The sequence below is a fragment of the Lissotriton vulgaris genome, chromosome 10, assembly GCF_964263255.1.
Source record: "Lissotriton vulgaris chromosome 10, aLisVul1.2, whole genome shotgun sequence".
In the NCBI taxonomy this organism is placed as follows: domain Eukaryota; kingdom Metazoa; phylum Chordata; class Amphibia; order Caudata; family Salamandridae; genus Lissotriton; species Lissotriton vulgaris.
This window is the reverse complement of record NC_141698.1, coordinates 94,862,778-94,888,801: the sequence shown is the minus strand read 5'-3', so window position 1 is coordinate 94,888,801 and position 26,024 is coordinate 94,862,778. Positions and strand designations below refer to the sequence as shown.

At 40.7% G+C, this 26,024-nt stretch overlaps 1 pseudogene across 1 annotated transcript in view; it reads left to right on the top strand.

The window, feature by feature from the left end:
- LOC147684744 (uncharacterized) overlaps window positions 1-26,024 on the top strand; it is a 79,524-nt pseudogene that overhangs the window by 7,992 nt on the left and 45,508 nt on the right. Inside the window, exons 2-6 of the transcript XR_015300657.1 lie at window positions 10,201-10,323; window positions 15,160-15,304; window positions 21,188-21,357; window positions 22,529-22,680; window positions 24,681-24,840. The product of XR_015300657.1 is annotated as an uncharacterized LOC147684744 (transcript). The remainder of the gene's footprint in view (window positions 1-10,200; window positions 10,324-15,159; window positions 15,305-21,187; window positions 21,358-22,528; window positions 22,681-24,680; window positions 24,841-26,024) is intronic.

The window sequence follows — 26,024 nt, the reverse complement described above, 5'->3', positions numbered from 1 at the left end:
TTTTCCTAAGTAGTTGGTGGTTATGGTACTTCGACCTAAAGAATACTGAATTGATTTAGGAAAGAAGGAAAGAAAGTAAGAAAAAAGGAAATAATGCAAAAAGAAAGAAAGAAAACAGGAAAGGAAAAATGAATTCAGGAAAGAAAGAATATGAGTAGGAAAGAAATCAGGAAAGAACAAGCATTTACAATGCAATGGTTTTGCCTTTGTTAAAGTTAGAGCTATTGGCATTGCTCTTGACATTATTTTTATTTATGATTTTTTTAACATAAATAAATGGCATTGTCATTTACAATGCCACTAGCTTTATCTCTCGCAAATGACACACACAAACACACACAGAGCCCCCCCACACACACAGAGCCCCCCACACACAGCCACACAGAGCCCCCCACACACACAGCCACACAGAGCCCCCCACACACACAGCCACACAGAGCCCCCCACACACACAGCCACACAGAGCCCCCCACACACAGCCACACACAGCCCCCACACACACAGCCACACAGCGCCCTCCACACACCCACACAGAGCCTTCCACACACCCACACAGCACAAGCAGGCAACAGGGGCACACGGAGGCACAAGCAGGCAACAGGGGCACACGGAGGCACAAGCAGGCAACAGGGGCACACGGAGGTACAAGCAGGCAACAGGGGCACACGGAGGCACAAGCAGGCAACAGGGTCACGAAAACAAGCACAAGCAGGCAAAAGGGTCACAAGCAGGAATTGTAATTTAGACGGGGCTGAAGTGGGGAACGGTCAGTAGGGAAGTAGTGCGGCTGGTGCAGTGGTACCAGGCCGAAAGGTGAGAGGGGCTGTCTGCACCCCAGTTTGGACAGTTTCCACTACCTAACAGGGATTGGTGGGAGGGGGGCGTACTTCTTGCTTGCTTTAGGGCTGTTACTTCAGGGACGCAGTGCACGCTCTTGCCTGCTGACGCCGGGACACGACAACAGGCAGGGAGAGGACAGGCTGGGAGAGGGAAGGGAGGGGACAGGCTGGGAGAGAGCAGGCTGGGAGAGGGCAGGGAGGGGACAGGCTGGGAGAGGGCCGGTTGGGAGAGGGCAGGCTGGAAGTGGACAAGCTGGGAGAGGACAGGCTGGGAAAGGTCATGGAGGGGACAGGCTGGGAGAGGGCAGGCTGGAAGAGGACAGGCGAGATTTGCATAATAGAGTTTTTTCTTAAGTGTAGGGCTGGTACCAGTGCAGATTTTAGTTAGAGACACTCTTCGTCAAACCAAGCTATATACATACTGCCTATAGGATCCAGCAGGCAATGCAAGAGCGGACTACTAACTGATACTAGCTTTGATGCTCGTCTCCGGAATGTAGCAAGTTTGACTGGAGCAGTTGGATCAATTTGGTCTTCTTGCAGTATGAGGTCGTCGCGCTCTTGCTTCCAGCAATTAATCAGGACTACATTTGTTGGCAGAGCGACTGGCATGCCACGTGATGTTTTTCCTACTTGTTGACACGATTAAATTAGTTGAGCTGTAGATTCTAGCCACTTCTGTTCCCAAGCCGAGCTCCAAGCGCACATTTAAAGTAGCCATTAAAGGTCATTGTCACTTTCTAGCCACCTCATGATGGTCATGTCAGCGATGATATGCCAGGATTCACTGTACATAAATATGTAATCAATCAAGGTAGCTTGAATGCATGCTCTGAATGTATGACCAGGACAGTCTTATATAGTGCGACCATTCAGGGACCATAATTAGGGCCTATTTAGGAGGACTCTTAAAATTCTGCTGCGCTTGGAAGATCCTGTTTTGTGGACGTTCATATGGGGGAGGGGGGGGGGGGGGGGAGAGACACCATATGGACTTTTGCTTGCGCAGCTCCACATGCAGCATAGTTGAGTCAGAGCTAGTATTTAAGTCACCACAGACACAAGGTGTGAGGTCTGAGGTTTTTGCTACAAGGGGGAATAACATCTCGAAGCTCAACCTTTAATTTGGAGATACATCACTCCAGGTCATTGATGATAGTGCAGTAGTTCTTGATAGTATCAGGGGGACAATAGTCGTTAATAATATCAGTTGTACGCAGTTCACTATCTATTCTTACAAGCAGGATGTTTTAATTACCTTTGTGATGTTTTAATCTGTTAGAACAAGTATTTGTATAAACCCAGATTGCTAAACCACCATTCGGCCTTTCTTTGCCTTCTCTTGTGACGGTTGTGCAGAAAGTCAAATAACCATCAAAGACCACCTCGCTGACAGACCCAGTTTCCTGGAAGCAGCAAATATTGTGCAGTTAAATGAAGGCATCTCAATCCAGATCATCCAATTTAGCCCTGAGCTTCACTAAAGAGCAAAGAAAGCCCTGGAAGACCAGGCTTTGGATGCAGGATGCCAGCTGCCTTACCTGAAGAACAGGGTGCGGTACATCTGGTGCGCTTCATAGTGGTCCCCCTTCTCCACGCTAGCACGGAGTTTGCCCTCCACGCGTTGTACCCCTCCCCGGTTCCTAGCGCTGTTCTTTGAGCCCTCCTGCTCCGCCATCATTGCGGACATTATTGGCCCGACTGTAGGCTGGCGTTGCGGGCCGCCGGCTTGCCGGCTTCCGTAGCGTTTCCCGATTGGCTTCGGTGGCTCGTGAGGATGGGGCGGGCGTGTCACTTCCGAGAGGAGAGTTCATTTTTCGTCGCGTCCGCTAGATTCGTCCAAGTAGGTTAACGTGGCGGCCATACCTGAATGGTGCCTTCTGGCCTTAAATAACGCAAATTGTTAGGCTGCCTCTTTTGAAAAGTACTTTCAGATACCATTATGCCGTGACCTTCCTAGCAACAAAACCTCTTAGTAGGGCTATGTTTTCATTATAACTGTGACCAACACATTTCAGCATTATTACTACACTATCCGAATGCTTCTTGGTCAGATTTTTAATACATTGGGTTATTGATTGGGGGGGGGAGCCTCGGGACAGACGATGCAGGCTGCTTCCTGCTCTCTACTCCTCCTCCTCCTCCCGATGACGCGGCGGAGGCTCGGCCGGCTGGGCCAATCCCGGCGCGGCCCTGGCTGGAGGCAGACCGCTGCTTCCCACAAACAGGAGACAGGAGACAGGAGCAGGAACGTGGGTGCCCTCAATCCCGGACCAGATTCGGGGTCGTTGACGAGAAGAGGCTTTCGGCTGACGTAGCCAAAAGCCAAAAATTCTCGGGAACGCCCCCAAATCTGGTCCGAGATTGACGGACACAGCCTTCTCCCAATGGCTAGCCTCCATTTATGGAGCTAGCCAATGTGAGAGTGGGGACGGTCCAGTCCTCACACACACACATCATTAAGTTTTTTCTAGCCATGCGTACTTCGTACGCATTGGCTAGTCAAAACCTAAAAAGGAAAGGGACAATAAAGAAAAAGAAGACAAAAAGAAATGCAAGAAGGCAAAAAAAAACAGGAAGGAAAGATGGAAAGAAAAGAAAAAAGGAAAGGGCAAAAAAAGAAAGGGAGGAAGAAGGAAAACAGATGGAAAGGGCAAAAAAAGAAAGGAACAAAGAAGGAAAAAAAATACAATGAAGGAAAAAGAGAAGGCAAGAAAGTAAGAAGCAAAGAAAGGAAAGAAGGCAAAAGGAAGGAAGTTAAAAATGAAAAGGCTAAAAGAAAGGAGAAAACAAAACAAAAAAGAGAAAGCGGGAAAGCAACAAGAAGAAGGAAAGCAAGAAGGAACGAAAAAATAAAATGGCAAAAACAAATGACCGGAAGAATAAAAGGAAAGAAGGCAGAAAGGCAAAGAAGGCCGACAAAAATGAAAGATGGAATGAAAGAAGGAAAATGGCAATAAAGACAAAGGACAGAAGGAAAGGGAAAGTAAAATGAAAGAAAGAAGATGGAAAGAAGCAAGGAAAGAGGGTACACAGTATAAAAATTGGATAATAAAACCCAAATTACACCTTATCTATGTTTAAATAAAAGTGCTACAAGTGTGCTACACATTAAACACAAAGTTTGGGTTTCTTCTTGGGCAAAGTTTATTAAGGAACCATTTATAATACTGAGTTCTGGAACACAGTATGATATAGTGAAATTGCAGTGGTCAGATAAACAAAGGTCATTCTAAAAGGAATTTACAACGGCAACTACAGGAGCCAAGAACTCATACCGCTGGAATGTGCCTTGTGCTGCTATCACATCAGGAAACATGACAAAGTAAAAACACAACCATTATCACTGAAGGCAACTATCTTGTGCGTTGATGTACTTCTTGCGAAAGAACAAAATGCAGGCACTCAAAGTAAAGTTAACTATTGACTGAAGTATGCAGACCCATTACCCCATGCTGTATGATGTAGAGGGAAGAAGCAACATATGAATGACATAACAACAGACCAATGGATGAAGAGAGGTGGCTGAAAGCCCTTTTAAGTAAGTATATTATACATATTGTTTTAGAAAAATCAAAAAGTCTTGACTAAGGCCGGAGCTGAAAACAGGAGCATTGATTATTTCCAGCACAATAATCTAATAAATGGCTAGACTTAAGTCAACGGTTAAGTTAACGGTGATGATTCTGTTGCAAGGAAAGTCACTCCTTGCAACAGAATCATCACCGTTTTGTATCCAGTTGGAAACTCATGCTGCTTGCAGCGGATAGTGTACAACTTGGGGATTCTGATGAGTATTTGAACGCTAACACGGCAACATATTCTTTCAGATAATCATAGCATGAACAGCAGATCTATCAAACATCGCCACCTACCAATCGCCTCTTGCCAACTATGAAATTTGCATCTCAAGACTCCTCGAATAAGATGGCTGAGTGGCATCATAGCAGTGACAGCAGAGTTTATAAATATTAAGAATAAAACTGAAGAGATGTGATGTGGTCCAATAGCAAACCTTGGAGCCTGGAGATATGGGTTTGAATCCCAGTGTTAACACTTGATCAAAAATCATTTGATTCTTGGCAAATTACTTTGTCTACATGTACGGATGTATGACGGTACAACGCGTGCTTTTACAACGCGTACCGTTATGACGCAGGTTTTACAACGCAAGTCGTTACAACGACTTGCGTTGGGGGGCACTGGATAGTGAATAGTTTAATTTACTATTCCAACTCCAGTCCCCGTGGATAGTAGGGAAGGTGTTGGATAGTAAATTAAACTATACCCTATCCTAGAGCGCCCTTCAGCAAAAGTCGTTGTAACGACTTTCGTTGTAAAACCTGCGTGGTAATGGTACCGCGTTGTAAAAGTTTTGTGGTAAAGGATGTTCCCCACATGTACTCAACTTGTGAATAGGTGCTGTATAAATCTATAAAAACTTCTGTATACTGTTCTGTCTATCAGCATTTTTCTTAAATGTCGCATTTTTTTAAAACTCATGACTCATACAGACACCATTCTCTGCACTGTAAAATGCACATTACTACATATTTGGGATGATATAGATTAAGTAAAAGTTTTCTCTTCCCTGCATCTTGGAGCTAGTCCTGCACCATAGACCTCATATCTAAAGTAAACTATCTCCCAATTACTAAGAAAAGCAGAAATTAGTAACTGTTGTTCAAAGGTTGACCTAAATCTGCCCGGATGGCTATTTCCTGATTGGAAACATTTGACAGAACCTATGCCCGCCTGATGGAGTTCTACAAAATAGTTTAGCTCAACAAGGACCTAATCTTTCTTGAGGACACAAGCTTTTGGCAATCCACCTCCCCCGAATGACTAGAGAAAAACAGACAAATTACAAAATACAGAACAATGAAACACGCTGCTGTTCTGATACAAGCAGGCAGACATCTCTGTGGGCTCCGCAACACAATTTCTATTCCGCTATAAGACTACAATATTGATTTGAGAGTAGTTTTATTGTATGGACTGAGCTTTTTGCAGGAGACTTGGGTTAGTTATCATGGCAAGCCAATGATCACAGCTGCAGTGCCGATTGGTTGATTTGGAAAAGTTATGTCAGATACCATAGGTATGCTTTGTTTATTATGAAAAGATATGCTACAAACAGTAGGTCTGGATTATGTATAGTTCATTTAGTTCATATATCCCTTCTTGGGTCCAACCACAGTAAATGCTTGGTGTCTTCTGAAGGATGGATAATGTTCATATCAATGTATACTTTAGGTTTGCCTAAAATGTTTGATGGATCTTTATGGACAGAGACCACATGGTCATGTTTATGTGAATGTTTAAGCCTGTATGTTTACTTTACTGATTTGTAAATGTAGTGACAATGGCAAAATGCCTCTTATTTTACTTTGTGAATACTACACGAAGTCTGCAGGCATAACCGTGTGGATCGTGTAAATACTTGTGTTGCAATGGACCCATCAAGGGCCATGGCTGGATTTTAGGGTTAGAACCTGCTGGTGCACACATTGGCACCTGGTACCTTCCAGATCACAGGAATAGAGTGTAGTGTTTTTTTTGCCTTTGTGATCTTTATTTATGGTACATGATTTCACCCTGCAACTCTGTCCCCTTTCAGAGGGGTTTCAGTTTTTATTATTAGCTGAAATCCTATACATATGTGTCATTTGGCCCATAGTATGTAGTTGTGGAGTCCTTGTATCTCAAAGAAGCATTGGCTGGGCATTGATTTACTGTGCAATGCTATCATCCCAATACACCTCCTTGAGTCAGTCCTGGACTGCTGTGCCTCAATACCCTGAGAGTCAGGTTTTACTTTCTGAACTCTTTGCAAACACACTAGTAAGGGAATTTGCATTGAGAGCCCATTTTGAACCCCTTGACGAACACCATAGGGAGGGACTATAAGTTGTTTTAACACAAACACAATCTGACAAAGATCTCTAGTTCAGGTGATGCTCGAGAGATCTTAGTTTTATTGTGTACATTTGTAATTTTACATTTTGTTGTGTGTAAATTTATGTTCTTTTTCTTTTTGAAATAAAAACACTGGACATTGATTTCAATGCTTTTATTTATGCGTTTGAAAACCTGCAAGCTGTGTGTAAACAAGCACTTTGTACTTTTAGCTTACAATGCCAATAGCTCTAACTCTAGCAAAAGCGAGACCTATTGCATTGCAAATACTTGTTTTATCCATGCCTAGTAAAGTTCCTTCCATGGTTCACATCTAATCACTTTAATATTTGTATTTAAAATTTCTTTCAAATTTAAGAGGGGCATGGAGAGTGCACCACAGCACTTAACAGTAGATTTGCAACACAAATCAACCTATTGAATTATGTAGAAGAAGCTGAAAGTAGCTCCTTGGTGCCTGTAACTACTACCTGACTATGAGCCAATATGTTTTTAAAGAAAAGTCTGATCTGTCATTCACGACCAACATGAAACTTCCTCAGCGGCTTTTGAGCCCGACGCCCAATAGAATTATTTTTTTTGGTGAGCAAATATACTCAAAATGGTTGGAAGTATGAAGGAAGTGATCGCTACAGGACTGGAATGCGTGCACCACAAGAATTTGCATTTTTAGTGTTATAAGCTAGGTCCTTTCCGAATCTCTCCCATACTGAAAAAGTTTGAAAACCTATTCCTGATAAGGGCAGGAGTAAAACTTTTTTTCCAGGGTGGAAAGGGAATTTCTGCATGGCTGAATGTATTCTCCCCCCTCCCCCCAGAAAGAAACAAAATTAAATTTGTATCAAGTCATTTGTAATTGCTAGCCACATTAGGCATTTATATTTGCTTATGTGGAAATGGAATTTACAAACATTTTCCAGGAGTATGCCTGGAAATCTGGAGCTGTTGGAGGGTTTTACCTCTACTGCTGTAAATTCATGTGAATTTTTGAAAGTAGTTTATCTGCAACAATGCAAGGTCATTGAACTGTGTGCCCACTTTCATGACTCTCTATAAAACTAATACCTGTGTGTATTTTTTATTGGAACCCCTTTAACTTATACAAGCTAAGTTTACAGCTCACTATACTCCCTTGGAGCGCTCACAATAACAGTAAGGAATTTGCATTAATTGTATGTGTATCCGTAAAGCGCAGTCACCTACGCGGGTATCTTGACGTTGAGCAGGTGTGTGTGCTTAGCCCTGCCTATGGTAACCATCTGTTGAAGACCACATTGTGGAGCATGAGGCGTGCCAGCTGCAAATCACCTGCATTCATCGTATGAATTTGTTTGCAATAGATGTCTTGAAGGTAACACATAAATGTCTGTTTGGGCACACCACTGCCTTGATCAATGGTGCAGCACAGTGGCTCTTAACCTGTGGTTCTAGGACTCCTGGGTGTCTGTAAGGCCTACTCGGGGGGGGGGGGTGCAACTAGCTTAAAATAATCAAATAATATTACAATTAATACATAAAATTAATAAAGTGAATTCAAATAAAGGGCAGATTTCAGGTTCAAATCATAGAATATGTTTAGGACTGGGTCCCCAACTTCCAATAATGACTTAGTAGGGCTCTCCAGAAGTAAAAAGGTTAAGAACCGCTGGTGTAGCGTGTCAGCACAAGTGCATATTGTACTTACTCTGTTTCCTGGTGGTTAATTTATAGTAGAGGTTCATTAATCATGTATTCAAAGGGATTAATAGTTGTAGTACAGGTAGCGGTGGTGTAGATAGTTAGGCTGTGTACTTACCACATCTTGTATGACACTGTACCTTTATCTGTGCATTTCCATTCACACTGAGTCTTCACTAGCATCCATGATAGCTGAGCTATGTCAGGCTCTGAGAAATTTGTCCAATGCTGACTGGAACCCTACAATTCAACTCCATATCCAAATCCAGAGTAAGGAGTTGAGCAGGCCTCCTCCCACATCTGTCATTATGCATATTAATAGTAAGATCAAATGATTTATTCAGAAATCAGCCCATAGCTAAAAGTGATTTCCATATATGTATTTATCTTGTACCTGAATATCTGGGCAGTTACCCCCTTAAATGGAAGGCAATCATGTATAATGGTATTATGTATAATGGTTTATTCTGTTTTTTTGGCAGTAGCACCTAAATGTAAATGTAAATGTACAGGAATTTATATAGCGCAAATCACCAAGCGGTTTCTAAGCGCTTGCTTAGGGAACCCGTCCTGGTATTCCCCTGTGAGATGACCCCGGCAGGGTATCCACAAGGTGAAAGCCAGGCATCCCGCCGCGAGGGGCCGTTGTGGAGATTAAGCAAGCTATTGCCCAGAGTCGCAGAGTGTGAACCCGTGAATTGAGTAGGCACCGGAGCGAGAATTGTCGAGTCCATGGACATTTTAGGACTCAAGACCCCGCCGAGCCGGGAATTGAACCCTGGTCCCGGGCTGACCTCTGCTTCCAGGTCTGCCTCCTCTAACCAGTGAGCCACACTTCTCCACTTACCTAATGGTAAGTGAAGCACTGGAGGAGCTTAACTATCACTATATTTTACCTGCTTTTATTCCACTTAGCATGCTTCAGTAAACAACCAGGAGCAATAACGTGAAGCACCTCTGAGATCAAGGCTGCTCCAAGATACTTCCCTCACAGTCTTCTCATGACCAATCCATGCACGTGGACGGCATTCAACCTGCATATCTAGTCTTACCTAAGACCAAGACTGTCTACCCATGCAACCAGCATATGATCCAGAAACCACATGCAACCAGAGGATGTCTGACATAATCCATGTCACGTGCATGCATCTCTTGTTATGCAACAGGCTTTTCAGTGCGCCAATCAGGCAACATAAACATCATGTGAAGTCCATGTGCATCAGACATTGTGCACTTCTGCATAAATAGATATAATGTACAGCTCTCTTAGCCCAACATATACTCATTTATCTGTTTGACTCCAGGGCGCTACACAATGTCACTGTCAAGGATAAAACAAGCAAAGACATAGATGAAATTTACACAAATTTGCAGTGTTGCAGCAAATTGGAAAATGTGTGTTGTGTTGTGAATGTGGGGCTTGAGTGGAGGTTTGGCAGTAGATAACACCTTACCTTAGTTTTCCAAGGTTCACTCCTAAGTGTTGAAAAGGTTTCTGCATTACCCATGGGCAGCACAGGATTATTGGGTTTAGTTCTGTGTCATGCATGCTTCTTGCCCAGGCTGCCACTTGCTGCACTTACTATGTCACGCGTGCTCTGCTTCCCAACACATCGTTGTGCACAATAGACCGGTAGGTCAGTTCTGATCTGCAAATTCATGACCTGAAATTTTTATCTTTAACTTGGTGTTATTTATTACACAATGTGAACTGACAACTTAGAAAATGTCTGCCTGACCTATAAATTCTTTTTATATCTTTCAGCCATTGACTGAAAATTATGTTTGAAAAGAATGTCGTGCTCAACTGAATACCAGCTGAGTGATGGACGGCTGGTCATCAAGAAGCTGCTTTGCCTTCTCCTCATGCTCTCTGGATGCTCTAGTGGTAAGTAGTTAAAATGTTGCAGTTCTGGTTTCACAGGCCCTGTTGTAAACCGCCTGTGGGGGTTGGTAGATAAAGTTCTGCAAACTTCATTTCCAAGAAATAATCTTGCAAAACAATTCTTGATAAAATTTCTCGCATCTAGGCCGAAGCTTCCAGGAAACATGACTCCTCAAAAATAAATTGATTAGAATAACCTAAGAAGTGGAATCACTGGCTCTGTTGGGAGGTAAAATGCTATAGTAGGATTTGATATCAGCTGAGTGTTACCACAGTAGTGATTTGTGGGTAAACGTTTGGCATCATTTGTGGTAATAGCCTGGTGGTGGAGGTGGCAACGACAGAGGCGTGTTCTCTTGGTTAATTAATGTGAGTATATCGCTTCCCTGGAGCTGTGGTTTTATGGTGTCAACCTTTGTCTTTTAGGCAGTCTGGCACTGTAAGATGGGCCAGTTTGAAAGGGCCAGTGTGCATGCTGTGTTTTGGCGCAGTGGGCCGTGACTGGACCAAAAAAGCACCGTAAACACTGGCCGTTTCAATCTGTCCTATGTGGTAGTGTCAGACTGTCCAAAAGGCCATTCCAACACCGGGTTTTACTACTATTCTCTGAAACTATAGAACTGGTAATTTGAAGATTCTCCACATTTTTACAGTTTACAGGTTCTTCCAAATGCCCTCATAGTGTTGAAATGTATATCACGTTGTTCATGATATATATTAAAAGCAATGTGTAGCATTCTTTCAGAAAGATGATTTCTTTCCCCATCTCTGACATTTGTCCAAAACTTTCTCTCAGACATCTTTGGAATGAACACCTTGTGTGTTTTTTTTGTCCAAGTACCATTTTGCCACAGTAAGATATTCGTAAATATTGGAAACCAGAAAAACATGACTATTCCAACAAAGTGTTCATCCGGGAGGTATTCGTCTAGTGGAGGATCATGATGAACGTGGAATTCTTTAAGTGTAGCCATTGTAGTTTCATTATTCAGAATATAGCTGCTATTGTGATGTGAACTTAAGCAAATACCCATTTTGTCTCAAGAAAGAATTATCCTGTGTGCTATATATTCATATGCCACGCTTCTTTACCTACATCCATACACAACCTGTAATATTAGTAGAATCTCATTGTTGGTGTGTCCTGAAATGTCCTGAACGTATTCCATTAACTCTTGAACGACGCAAAGATTCCATCATCCTATCTTTTTTTAATAAATACTTGGGTTTTCAGACTGCCTTGCTTTATTGCTTTTTACTTGTCTCCTCAGACAACCATTGTCTTTACCCATCTCTACGAGTAAGACCGGTTGGGTAGACAGCATAGTATGTGTAGCGGGTTTTCATTTAGTATACATATTAAGATATACTATGTCCCACTGTGTCGTTAGTTAAATGGAATATTCCAATTTGCTGTTATGCTCTTGTACCGTTTACCTGTTAACCTACATCGATAAGGTTCTTGTGCTGATTTTAACTGTTACGTAAATTCTCTACACCTTTGAGGAAAAGGGACACATCATTCATGTTTTGAGTTTATCATTAATAACTTTTACTCCCTTGAGGGAATTAATCATGCTTTCTTCTAAGGCTTTCAGAATCCAGGCATGTTGTGCCTGGTTTAGAGTTTGGCAGACATGTTACTCTGTCACACATGTGACGGGTATCCCATGTGCCTTGTTACAAGTGCATAGTATCCTAAGGGACTCCTAATAAAGCAGACAGAAGTTCTGTGACATTTCTGATCGAGTAACCAGTTCACCAAACTCTAAATAAGACCCTTTGTTTTGTTTATTTCTTGGCCGAGAAAGCAAGAAAACGCTGGAACAAAAAATTATGTCAAGTTTCTGCAACGAAAAATACACAGTTCATTCCTGTTTGTGTAGGTTTCCATTCATGTTTTATTGAATTGTGTGCAAGCAAAACCAAAACAAATAGTATTTAGACAGGACTCTTATGATCCATGTAAGTACACAACATTCATGTTCACATGTTTTGTTCTGGAAGTGGTTTCTTGTGAGCTTTTACCACAAAAATCGTTCACTCGTATGAGCAAATCCTTTTCTTGGTGCTCAGTGTTCTGGAGATGCAGACTGGTTCCAGTCTTTTGGAGTGGAACCAATTCTAGTAGAATTATAAAAAGAAAAGTGTATACCTTTTGAAACTTCAGCTGGTGTACTTTTGTCCTACTGGAACATATAACAACTCGTAGCTGTGATGACCTTCCGTACACTACTTGCAGTACTTTACAGTACAAGGACGCTACCACCTTAGCATGTTTTTCACAAGACCATGGTGAAAAAATATCTGTAAGGACAATAAGTGTTGTTTGCAGTAAAGGGACTAAAGCCTGTGGGAGCAAAAGAACTGTATGTGTAAGTTGGGCAATGTACAATGAAAAATAACTACCTAAGCAATGATTATATATAAAAAGTTTCTTAGTTTATGCGTCTAGTTAAAGTAATTGAATGTAACAAGAGAGTAATTTAAAAATACAAAAATGTATTCATCACATATCAAATCTCACAAAGTATAAAAACCGTATTATTCTTTACAAACATACAGTGATGATATTATTTATTACAGAAATCTCATTATAAAACACTTTTAAAAAGGGGACAATCCTGTGGCAAAATATTTAATCTTCGACGCGCGTTTCGGCGTAAAGTACGCCTTCCTCAGGAAAAGCCACAAATCCTGAAATAATAAAAAACATACTAAACATTCTTTTATATCATCATTCCTCAATTTTATAGTCTAACTTATACTTTAAGTTACATCATTTAACTGACAAATAAACAGTAATGAACACATTAATTGACCTGGTATGCCTTCATTTTATGTTCCTTTTAGACAAAGAAATCTAAAACATAAAATACGAGTTGATTTGCAACTAGGAAAAATGAAAGAAGCGAAATAATATCATCACTGTATGTTTTTACAGAATAATACGGATTTTATACTTTGTGAGATTTGATATGTGATGAATACATTTTTGTATTTTTTAATTACTCTGTTGTTACATTCAGTTACTTTAACTAGACACATGCACTAAGAAATGTTTCATATATAATCATTGCCTAGGAAGTTATTTTTCATTGTGTATTGCTCTGTCCTAGGAATTGTATTTCTATTACAATCCGGGGGTCCTTGTTACTTACAATAAGTTGGGCAATGTGCATCACTTGTAATAATAAGGATGCCTGAAGCATGGAACACCTGATGTTTAAGCACAACTTTGTGTGCCTTTTACACTGTAGGGTTTTAGATTCTCATTCGCATTTTCTTCTCATTTTGAAACAACTGAGGTGTGCACATTAATTTTGAGTTCAGTGGGACATGGAGTAACCAACTAATAACCTTATTACGGATTGTTGGACGCTCCGGCGTGCCGCCAGGGTCACAAAGGTTTAAACCTCTGCCACCATGATGGATGACCGCCTGCCCTATGTAGAGATATCTGCCTTCAGAGGAGATACCATCATGCTGGATCCCCTGATGATTAGTAGCCGGCATGTTTTATGTGGCTGCGCAGTAGAGCTTTTTGTTTTCCATAAACAATCTTCCAAAGTTGGAGTTTATAAAAAAAAAAACTAATTACACAGACACCCTGGAAAATTTCTCCCAGCTTGTGCAGGGCATTTTAAAAAATTCTGTCCGGGACCTCTAGGCTTATTCTGGTGGTCCTGAACAGGAAAAACAGTGTGATGAACGTCAGCTCAATATAAAACGGTTTGGGGTACATGGACCAATAGCCGTGAGCCGTCGGTTTATGGTTTTTCCTGTAGGCTGAGGCATGGCAGTTTGCCCGACTTTAATAGAATGGATGGACCGAGAGTTTGCCTGACTGGGAAACTGGTGTGCAGAACATTTTATAGGACGTAATGTGACTAAAAGGTCTGTAAAACGAGGCTTACTAAAAGAAAGAATATTTAGCAAAGCTGATGTTTGATATTTTCACTCCGCCATCTTGCACAGACCTTGACAAGATATAATCTTGATTCTCTGTTACTCAGCCAAAGCTTTTTAGTTTAAAATGATAGATTCCCAGAGATCCAGGTAAACCCCTGGAGGTCTATAAAAATGTCTGCCACCTTGTGGCTGGATAAAAGTAAAACAAAGTAATGGTTGGATATCTTGAATTGATTTTAGCCTCTGATAATTACTTTATAGCTGCATTCCAGTCTGTGGTGGGTTTTTTTGTGTTTTCTTTTTAGCCCACCTTGGCATCTCAGACAGAAATCAGCCATATGCAAATCAGCCCTAGTCCTGCTTATGTAGGAACAGCTCAGCCCTAACTACCGGGTCAGGCACCTCTGAGTGGGCACACAAGCAACACCAGATCGGTGTCGGCCTGTTTGGTGCAGTTTTACTCCCAAGGTACAGTGATACACGTCAAAGGCATCCTCGCAGAAACAAATTGCATTTGCACTGGCTTTTGTATGTGCACAAGCCAGGAGAATTCCCCTGCTTGCCCTTATGCGCTCCCTTGAAATTTCCCACGTGCTAACACCAAAGGCACATGCAGTATTATAGAAGAGGCTTGTGGCCCCCAAATGGCTGCCAATGCCGGGCAAATTTCTAAAAGAATATGTGTGCAAGCTCCACATTTTTGTTAACACTGACCCTTTGGAGTTAAATGTCCTGCCCAGTTCAGACATGCTTCTGGGATTGTTGACATGGAGCGCTAGGGGTGGTCTTATGTAAAAGAGTAGTACAAAAGAGGAAGTGAAAATAAGATAAAATGTTATTGCTGTTCTGGAGAATGCAAAGTATCTAACCATTGCTTCATCTGGACTCTGGTGCATGATTGTTTCATTGTTTGTTGTTTCTCTCTAGGTAAAACAGATGGTCAGATAAGAAATTTGCAGTGTTTCAATGACTATGACAAAAAGATGGAATGTACTTGGAAGGCGACGGATTTGGACACCACCTGTGCGAATCGGTACCGCATGATCTATGAACGAGAGATCATTGCATTGAAGTAAGTTTCAGTCGTAACTTTGGGCAATGTTGTTCGTAGACTGTTGACATACAGACTCAGGGACTACAGTGAGTGCTCCCAGACTTTTGTCCCTAGAGATCCCACATATTTTGAGTAATATAAGACAAGTACTCACTTTCATTTCTGAACCACAGTAGAGAGAGCCAAGGCAAATATCATTGACATCCAAGGTGAGATGATTGTTGCCACCAAGACCTGTGCCGTTGGGGTTTATTTGTTGGTCCTAAAGGCAGCCTTGTGTCTTCTGCTGGTGGAGCCATATGCAGCCACTTAGTATTGACTTGATCTAAACACTAGAGCTGATAAACCTTCACTCGTCCTCCCTGTTTTTAAGGTTGTACGACGAATGCTCCCTTCCTTACTCATTTGAAAACTCAGCTGGTACGCTAAAGGAACATCCTGCAAGTCAAAAATAGCGAGAAAAGTAACAAAATACTTCAATAAATGATAAATAAATAAACAACATTGAAACCACAAAAGGGCACATAAACAACATTTTCTTTTTTTTATCTAAAATGTCAATTTTTGGTAGTACTTTGTTTACTGTTACAAGCCTTTGCGAATTGGTCCTAAAACATCTAAAGTGGGAATAAAATGGTAATTTTCAGAGAATATTCATATACAGTTAGTACAAATAGAAACTTATTTGCCCTCTTTACGCTTTTGAAAAGAGGGAGGGGACCCTCCCAGGTGGATTCACCAAAGCATGTAAGAGTACATAAAAGTGTACTCCTGTAGTATTGCTTCCTTACTCATAAATGCTTTTGTAATTGACACATTCCACAAGAGCAACCTGTACCCCTTCGTACTCATTCTGGCTGTCTTGTAAGATGTGGATGACAGCTTCTGGCAGGGACCAGTATGAAATTGACATTTATGCACAAAGTGGACTGCAACCAAGTGTGCTTATGAAGCTCTGACAATATGCAATGTTTATATAACAAAGAACACCCTTGCTTTGCAGAAGTCATATTTGTATTTGTATTGACTTGCTGAGGCATCCAGAAATAACACTAGTACTATTATTGTTCTCTTTATTCTATTTTTCTGTGCTTTTTCCCTGTAGAATCTATTTTCCAAGCCGTATGTATTTTGATGAATACAAATTGGAACTATATTAAATAGTCTTCAGGTCATATTTATTCCTTATATGTCTTGGGCAGATGTAGCAGTTAATATGAAAAGGCTCTTGTGAAAAATAGAGATGCATCGAGAATATAGAAAGACCCTGCCAGGTCAATGTGACCAGTTTATTGTTTTGATGTCATCCTTAGACCACCCCTTGATGCCTATGCAGTTTAGAGCTTGAGTGTTAATTCTGTGCATCACTATCCAGCATTTAGCAGCAAAACCGCTTGTTTGATAAAGTTTTACCACATTAGTGGTGCAGCGAAACGTCATAGCTGAAGGGTAAATCTAATTAAAATGGTACTAGTAAAAAGAAAAGTGGGAAGTGACCACGTTATGGACCAGTAGGATTTATTACCCAGTCTTAAACACTGAGGTCCCAATGAGAAAGGTGTTTTGAGGGACATGAGATAATTATGGGATGCAGCAAACACTGACACAGTAACACAGGTAAATACCTCCTTTTCCAAGTTCACACTTAGAAATGTGGCATAATGTGCAAATTTGACAATGATTTCTGCATGCCCTGGTAATTGCCAAGTATCCCCTCCCTCACCCCCCCAGTACATTTTTACTAGTTTGACCAGGGAAAATGAAACTCTGGGAAATTGCAGCAGAGTGTAGTTCATCGCATCTGATAATTAGTTGAATGCACTAATGTCAGCATTAATTGTAATTCCGATTCCTGTGCTGAAACCTTTGCATGAGGATTGGAATTCTATGGCCGACTAGTAATCGAGGAGCAAATCATTAGGTAACCCCAGTTCAATCAGGATTGTCACTATGATTCTTGCCACCAGATTTAGTGCTAACTGCAAAATGCAGTACTTCAACTATAGATCAGTTTTGGACCCACTACTACTACTAATAATAATAATAATCCACATTTGTAAAGCGCAAACACTCCCCCGTAAGGGTCCTAGGCACTGGGGGCCGTCGGGAAGATTAAGCAAGCTATTGCCCAGAGTCACATGGTGCTGGGCTAACCTGCCGCTGGAGCGGGGATTGAACCGTGATCCCCAGATTCCAACGTCAGTCGCCCTGGCTGTGGCACCACACCTCTCCCCACTACTGTGACTCCTCTGTTTGTGTTAGCCAGTCCTTTCACAATGCAGTTATTGAACTACATTACCTCCGTGCAATTCCTTGGAGGTGATTCCATAGTCACCATAGCAGTGAATAATATCTTCCTATGTTACACCTAAGTCTATGGGGATGTATGGACAATCACACAGTTTTCAAGACCAATGGCTTAATTTGGCGAGTAGTAATAGAAAATCTACCAACAATAGAGGAGATATTTCATCCCTCCATTCAGAGGTCAAGTCACTCTGTTTAGATGTTCCTGCACTGCCAGCAGATGCACCTCTACCTCAGCAATTGGTTCTGACTAGCTGCAGTGACCACTCCCCTCCACCATGGCAGTATTTCTGTGGCAGCCATTTCTCCCTCCCCCCTGTCCACCCCACCCAAAGTGCCTCCTGCTGTGGTGGAAATAATCACTTTGTTAGAGAAACCTCCTATAAAGCATGGGGAAACTAAAATACAGTAGAGATTTCACCATTAGTGATGCAGGTAATCTGGATCTATTACTCTACTGGATGGAGATTATGCCAGCCAACCCCTACATCAAAGTATGAATACCGTGTACTAAATACTGTAACATTTGTCATGCTGAATATCTCTGGTCCTCATTAATGAAAGGGTGATGTGGATAGATTATGATGTATTTGTTTTCAGACTCACAGGTAATGACACCTGTCTAGTTTTTACAGAAGTGGCATTATCCCTCCCCTTTCAATTTTCACAACCCTCTTAGCAGACAATATTCTTTACTATGGTCAGTTTTTATCCCTAGAAATATTTGTTTACCAACAGTGGGGTTTCCCACTAGCAGATGAATGACAGCTGAGAGTGGTCATAGCAGAGTAGTAATAAACTGTACCAGAGGGGCACTGACAAGAGAGGAAAAGTTACTGTAATCATGTTTACAGCGTGACCTCCTGGGAGGGATTTTGAAGGAAGGTTTGGCAAGATGAAGTTCACTGTATCAATGTACCTATGATTTATATTATGCAGAAGCCTTACACATGCTTCTCCACTTGTTCTTATATAATATTGCTTTTTCCTATTTGAATTCATCAAAGTGTCGGTGGTTGACATATTGAAAATTATTTCCCCAACTTATGACTGCAACACCAGCCTTTCATTTCCTCAGAGGAACACCTTAGAAATCAGAAAAACTGATTCACTATTGTCTCTCTGGGGCCCTCAACAGCACTACCACATTTTCTCAAATTTCTCCCTGCTTAAGCAGCAACTAGACTGCATGCTGAGTGTTCTAAAGCTAAAATATTTGAGGATAAGAAACTCCTCCTTTCCTTCCATATTCAGCATGTAAGCCATTGACTGACTTTGCAAAATATGTGTGACCCAGAACACAAAAGAAGTAATGTGGGCTGAAGTTTGTGTTATAGAAATGGGTATTACAACATAGGTTTTTTTGCAAACTGCTGGCCGTACGTTTCCAGCCCTCTTACCTCTTTAATGTACTTTGTCCTCTCCCTACAGCTTAGTATTGTTAATTTGTTCATGTTGTAATGCTTGTGCTTGATGGTGTTCTTTTCCACTGGGCCTCCATTATATCATGTTCTTTAGCTGCATTGAAAAGTAGGAGAGCTTGTGATGAGACCGCTCTGTGCTCCTCCTTTCATATCGGAGTTGCAAACTTTAAAAAAACAGCTCATTATTAGTATTCCCAATATCCATTAATAGGTGGGTATCTGATTATGGATGAATCCAATGTTGAAATCTTTGAGCTGCACGGCAGTGCAGTTTGAAATCAAAAAGTGACGTAAAACAAAACTTTAATGACTTTCATTGCCTATGGAATGGCTTCCGACTGCATCAAAGGTTTCACTTCAATAATTAAAAGGACACGATTGCCTCAGCACCATCTCCTACTCAACTAAAGATCTGCAACAGAAATCTAAAAGCTGCTATCCGAGTTGTCACACTGACCAATTGTGGTTCCCTCCTGTTCATTCTTGATCAGCGAATCTCTACCCAACCCTTCCCTGGACTGTATATGTTAAGGTTTCAAGATCATATATTATTCCTTTGTTATCTGATTTTCCTGCTCTTGTATTCCTGAATGTTGACCCTTCTAAAATATTCTGCTGGTTTGTGAAGCCTGGTTTGCAAGTTGCAGCACCTGAAATATTCCCAACATAAAACATTGACTGCCACAGTTTTCACTGTTATTGCACCCATTTTAGACAAAGCATCAACTAGAATTGTACCCAATCCATTATGCCAGTCTTTTTTCCTTTGTTCCTTTACGAGAGTACTTCTTGGTGTGATCTGCTTATATAGTCTGAAAATGCTGTGGTCGTTTTTTTTATTTAAAAGATCAGCAGCCTTTTGCTTCCTGGTGGCTCTGCCTTCAGTCTGATGCAGCTAAAATTGTGTGCCCTGTGAGCCGTTTTTTCTTGTCTCTTAATCAAGAACGCTGGAGTCACATCTCCTAGGTGTCTCTTCCTCTTTTATTGGACTTTATGAATTGTCCATATCTTTCACGTAGGCCTGGAGTACTTCCGTGTCACACGTAACCGCTGTGCCTTTCCTCTCGTGTAGGACCATCCTACATTATTGACTGGGACTGAACATAACCAGCATTGAAAAGTAATAACAGATTAATAAAATGATACTATATATATGTATATATATATATGTATAAAAGGATACTGAGCATACTAAAGGAAGATGAATGTTTTTTTTAAATTGTCCTGAAGAAGGTGGGGCTCACCGCCGAATCCACCGAAACGCGTTGACAACCTTGTTGGGATAAATATAACCTTTTAATTAAATTGTTTTTATACAGTGTTTTTGTGATAAAATCTGTGCAATGAATTGTTGATGAGCATTAGGCACTGTATTAAGAAGAACTTACCTATGCCAATGAACTGATGTGTTTTAAATTGAAAATCTTTTTTTAAATATCTTTTTTATAAATACTGTGGATAACTATTCTTAAACTTGAGATTGTATTTGTGGTTCTACTAACATATATAAGGGTGATACAGGGGGAGTAAGACTGACTGTGGTATAGAGAACAAAAACCAGAACCGAATGATGTGATTGGTTGTAAGAATTTGAATAGAAAAGACACTACCCAGGGAACACTGTTTCTTTGATAACTCTGCAGCTCTACATGCCAAGAACAGATGCAAACTGGTAAGTAGCATTTTCCTTCCCTGTTATGGAAAATTGTATTCGATCTTTGCTGATGAACTGATATGGAAATGTTGAAAATTACTGAAATATAAGTTTAAAAAAAATGTATTGTGTCCTCAACTAGAGTTCGTCAAAGATTGATTTACATCTGTAGTGAATGGTTACTGATGGACTAGTACAGATTTGAACATAGGAGGGCAGCGAAACATACCTGATTAATGTACAAGGGATCCACATTTATAATGACTTGGGGTGATTCTCACTTTCAATGTAAAGCATACATACATTTCATCAGTTTAATATGAATCCAATAAAGTGCACATCATTTAAATGAAAACTGTATCAACTTCCATTTTTTTAAATGTTTTTATCCTAGTATTTTGTCTTGGTTGTCTCTATATTATAGTTCAAAGTCAGGATTTAAAGACATTGCACTCTGACAGCTTTTTCTTTCTGAAATATATTGAATGTTTATTATGGTCTCCTTTGCTTTTCCAGATATAACACCTGTATTCCAGAAAATGTCAAAATTGATGGCTTCATTGTGGCGGACAAGTGTGTCTGCACAGCCCCGGTCACCCAGTTTAATGCGGGAGATGTGTATCTGATACAGATACAGTCTTTTGGAAAAATACTAGCAAATGAAACCATCTATCCCTATATTACGAGTAAGTCATTCAAACGTAAATCCACTTCAGCTAGCCTGTTCCTGTTGTGTTTTTATGTTTGTACACATTGCTAACAGTTGTTTTTTTAAAGTATGGAACATCTGGGACTGAGCAGTAATGTCTTATTTCATTCAAAGGAGATGTCACAGGAGGTCACCTCTGAGCTTTGCTTTTAATTGATTATACCAAATCAAATATAAAAATAAATGCTACAGGGTAGACAGAGGCTTGAACAGAGCTGCAGGCAGAATTCTGTAGGGCATCTTCCAGCCTCTGAAAGTCTTCTTTAACCTGGAACATGACTGTTTTTTACGCAGTAAAGAATTAACTCAAGGGTGTACAATTAGTTCCCCAGGCGCACACCATTTTCAGCGAAACCACTATTGAGTGAGCTACATTTAAACTATGTAAGTTTGTTTCATGTGTAGTTATGGAAAATGGCCGTCCACTCTGAATACACACTGGACAACATTAGAGTACAGGAGACTAGAACCAGTTATTTGTTTTCATTTGCATTTCTTGCAAAGCCTCCTGTTGACCACAGTGAGATGCTTTGAGGCAGATGTGAACTGCTACACAGTCACAGGTTGTCATGGAGGTTTCAGGTGTCAGCCCAGAGAAGACAGTGCAGATGTAGAAAAGAATGCTGGACAAACATCTGTTGAGTGCCTAACATTTATCCTTGTTTAATTCTGTCACTTGCCCTGCTCTTGTGTGTTTCGAGAGAACCTGGATGGAGAAGGTATTGAGAAACTAGATTTATGAATAGCGAGCTTATAAGAAAAATGTGTCTAAAGATTTTACCTTACTTCATGTAAGAAACATGTATGGCCAACACATTAACTAGTTCAAAAGGATGCTTTAGCATGTTAAACACAAACTGTAAGGGCTATAGTTGTGACCCAATCAATGTATCCAGGTCTCCCATGCTAGTTTATTATGTGCTTCTCACCTTGGGTGAATAGTGGGCCAGTATTCACATTGCAGGTGATGTGGTTACCTTAATTACCTGTTTTTCAAACCACAGTTTTTAGAAAATCTCCAATTTAATTATTTCTCAGTTTGTAAAAGAAAGGAGTGAGCATTTATCAAAGCTGTCATGTGTCTTGAGATGCTGGATTTATGGTTTCATAGAGTTCATCTGTCAACTTAATCTATTTTTCCAAAACAGTTAAGCCAAAAACACCTGGAAATCTTACAGTTGAATATAATAAAAATGGTGACCCCATTTTGCACTGGGATAAGAAATACAGAAAGGAAGAAGTTATCGGCCATTACCTGAAATTTGAAATTTTCTATTACAACAAAGAGGACCCTAGTGAGGTAAATTATTCTTCTACTTAGAACTGCCCTAAATAACATGATTTGCCGTATGCTTTTTCAGTCATTGTCCTGCTACAAACCTAAGTAATAATGTGTATATAAATAAAGAAGCAAATGTAAAATTTATATTTTGTAAATGTTCTGTAATGTGAAGGAATTTGAAATTGGTGGCTAAAAGGAAATCTCCTCGGAGTGATTCGTGGGAGCAGTGCAAATGCATTAAACAGAATATGGTGTAGACAAAGAGTGGTCTTAATACAATCTAGACACGTTCCAACCTTCCCATTACATTTCTTTATATGTGTTTGTGAATTAGGTAAAATATTCCATCATTTGTGTATTAGTTTGATAATTGTTTGTTTCTGTATTTTGTTTGTGTTTTGTTTGACGGTACATATTATCGAAAACTTTTAGGCCAGGGTCCCCGGCTTCCAGTAATAACTCAGTGGGGGTCTCTGGTTTCCAGTAATGATTCATCAAGGGTCCCAGGTTCGAGTAATGATTAGGTGGGAGTCCACAGCAGTCAAACAGCTACAAAACATTGATTTAGAAGGTAGTAGACTCAACTGAGGAGTGTATATGTTTGCTTCAGAGATTTGTGGGCAGGTTCTTCAAACTGTACCAAAGTTATTAGTGATTTACACCATAATTTCTAGTGAAATAACAAAACTGTGGGGGGAAGCAGAATAACACTGCTCGAATTTTATTTTAAATACCAAATATATTGTAAACAAATGTTATAGGGGCATATGTAGGTAATTTCCATTTTGCGATTCTCAAATTTTTTAAGGAATCGCTATTTGAGAATTGCAAAATGGAATGTAGGTAAAAAATCGATTTTTTTTTGCGAATTGCTAAAATTCCTTAATTGCGATTAGCAAATTGTGAATCGCAATTAAGGAATGAGTGTCCCATTCATTCCTATGGGCCAAGAGACCCATAGGAATGAATGGGGATACATTCTCAAATTGCGATTTTCTATGAGAAAATCGCAGTTTGAGAATCACAATTCCAAGGGTGCCAGGGTGTCCAAAGGCGACCTGTTGCACTCCTGGAATGTGCCTGTAAGTACATGTGGCGCACATACATGCCCTAAGGGCATGTCTGTGCGCCACACGGCACTTTGAATTTAACAAAAAAAAAAGCCCAAATCGCATTTTAAAAGTCACCCCTACATAGCATTTAAGGAAACACAAAATTGCGATTCATTAAATGCTTGAGCAAAATAAGGAATTGCAATTTTTTCGATTCCTTATTTTGCTATGTGGCACCTACATACCAAATGGCCGTTTGCGATCCGCAAACGCCGGAATTCTGCGAATTCCAGCGTTTGCGAATCGCAAAAGCCTTCCTACATATGCCCCATAATCCTGAAGGAAAGAAGTGTTGCCATGGGTTCACAGTGGTCTTTTGATCAACTCTTTGCTGTGCTGTAGGAATCATACAAGCAGCTTGACTGAAGAAGCAGAAACATTTAGTTATGATGTGCATGAAAGCCACACTGATGTGCTTGCCATGTGTTGATTTAATTGTAAGTAAATCCTGAAACTTCAGAATACCATATGATACTAATACTTCACGGAACTGATGGGCGAGAAACTTGAAACGGGTTACAAAAGAAAGGGTGGTATTTTTGGTATGATAGTGCCACACCTGCTCAGATACAGATATTGTAGGCTCAGGCATTTTGTGGGTTTGGTGTTCCCACGTTACGCTGAGTTCTATTGCTCCACATGGCGGATTATGTGGTAATCCCACGTTTTCTCCCTGACATTGGTGGGTAAAATCACAAAATGCTGATTTTTTTTTCACACACTGAACTCTAGCTTTTACCTGGTCAAAATTGTGTAGTGGCTACATTTGTGTGTGTGGTAATGCTGTAATTCTGATTTGTGGGCAGTTGGCATGCTGAAAAGTACCTGTATCTGTAAACATGGCACAGGTAAGATGGTGCACGAAGAAATGAACCAGCTCATAAACAATCTTTTTTAACTTTTTAGAAATACATTGTTCTCCATGACCGAATGGAATCGCGATTTGAAATAAGTAGAAGTCAGCTAACGCTGGGCGGTTCCTATGTTGCTAAAATTCGAGTAAAACCCCAAGGATACTACGGAGGCATTTGGAGTGACTACAGCTCTGAAATTGAATTTCATAATGGTAAGTAGTTTCATGTAAGAATCCTTTTTTGCTTCCTTTTGTTGAGGTAAGTATACTCTTTCTAGGGGGTTCTTCTGCTTACTTTTCCTCAAGCCTCCTTACATTCCTGGCATATGTTTTCATATGAGGAAAGTGGACAGATAGGGCGAGAAAAGCGTTGGATATTCCTAAGGAGAATGGGTTATTGCTAGAAAGTGTAAATAGGCCTAGGAGGGTGTGGATCACCTTAGGCATAAAGTTTCAGCCAAAGTGATTGAACCTAAAGATGAAAACTCAAGTGCCATAGGAAATGCTACTTTGCCCAAGGACAAGTACCAACTAAAGTTATGTTTGGGGCTTGTTGATTACTGCACCAGGATTCTTCCACAGTTTGGCAGCAAAACTGCGGTGTTGCGTAAAATTACTAGAAATGTGTTTGGTGTGAAGAGTGTAATGCAGCCTTTGGGCAGATCAAACAGGGCATTGTTTCCACCCCACCTTGGAAACTAGGTGAAGACAGCAATGTGAGCATAATTATGACTGATGCTAGCAGCTTTGGGTTTGGAGTGGATGCATTACAAAAGAGGCGCAGAGGTGATGAAGAAATTATAGCATTTGCATCAAGAGCTCTGCAGTGGCAGAGTTCACATACTCAAAAACCAAGAAGGCAGCTTTGGCAGTGTACTGAGAAGCCCAGTACTTTAAAAAAAATTGGCCAGGTTTAGAGATTGGTGGATGGGTTACTCTGTCAAAAAAGTGACTGATATCTAGTCCACCTTCTAACAAGTGCAACAGGATGCAATGGACTTGTATTAAGGCGGACGGAATATTTTTCACATGTGCAATGAAATAAACAGTTCACCTAACTTTAAATCCGGCCCTGTGGGTGTGGTGGTGAGTTCATCATGCGGACATACCACAAACCCCAGACTGGTTTTCTCATCAGCAATGGGAGAGAGAGAGTGACCCATAGATTGTCAAGTGGCAGTATCATCACAGAAACTTAGCAGCATGATCAAGCATGTCAAATTTAAAGGATTTTGCAGCACTCTGCCTCTCTAGACTGCCCAAAGAAATTGGAGAATAAGAAGAGGGAATAACATTTCATGTGTGCCTCTTACAAGTCTGCATTTATGTGCGATATCTTGAGAAAAGGCAGCGGGCATATGGCTACCTTTCATCACGAAAAGGCGTGTGCTAAATGC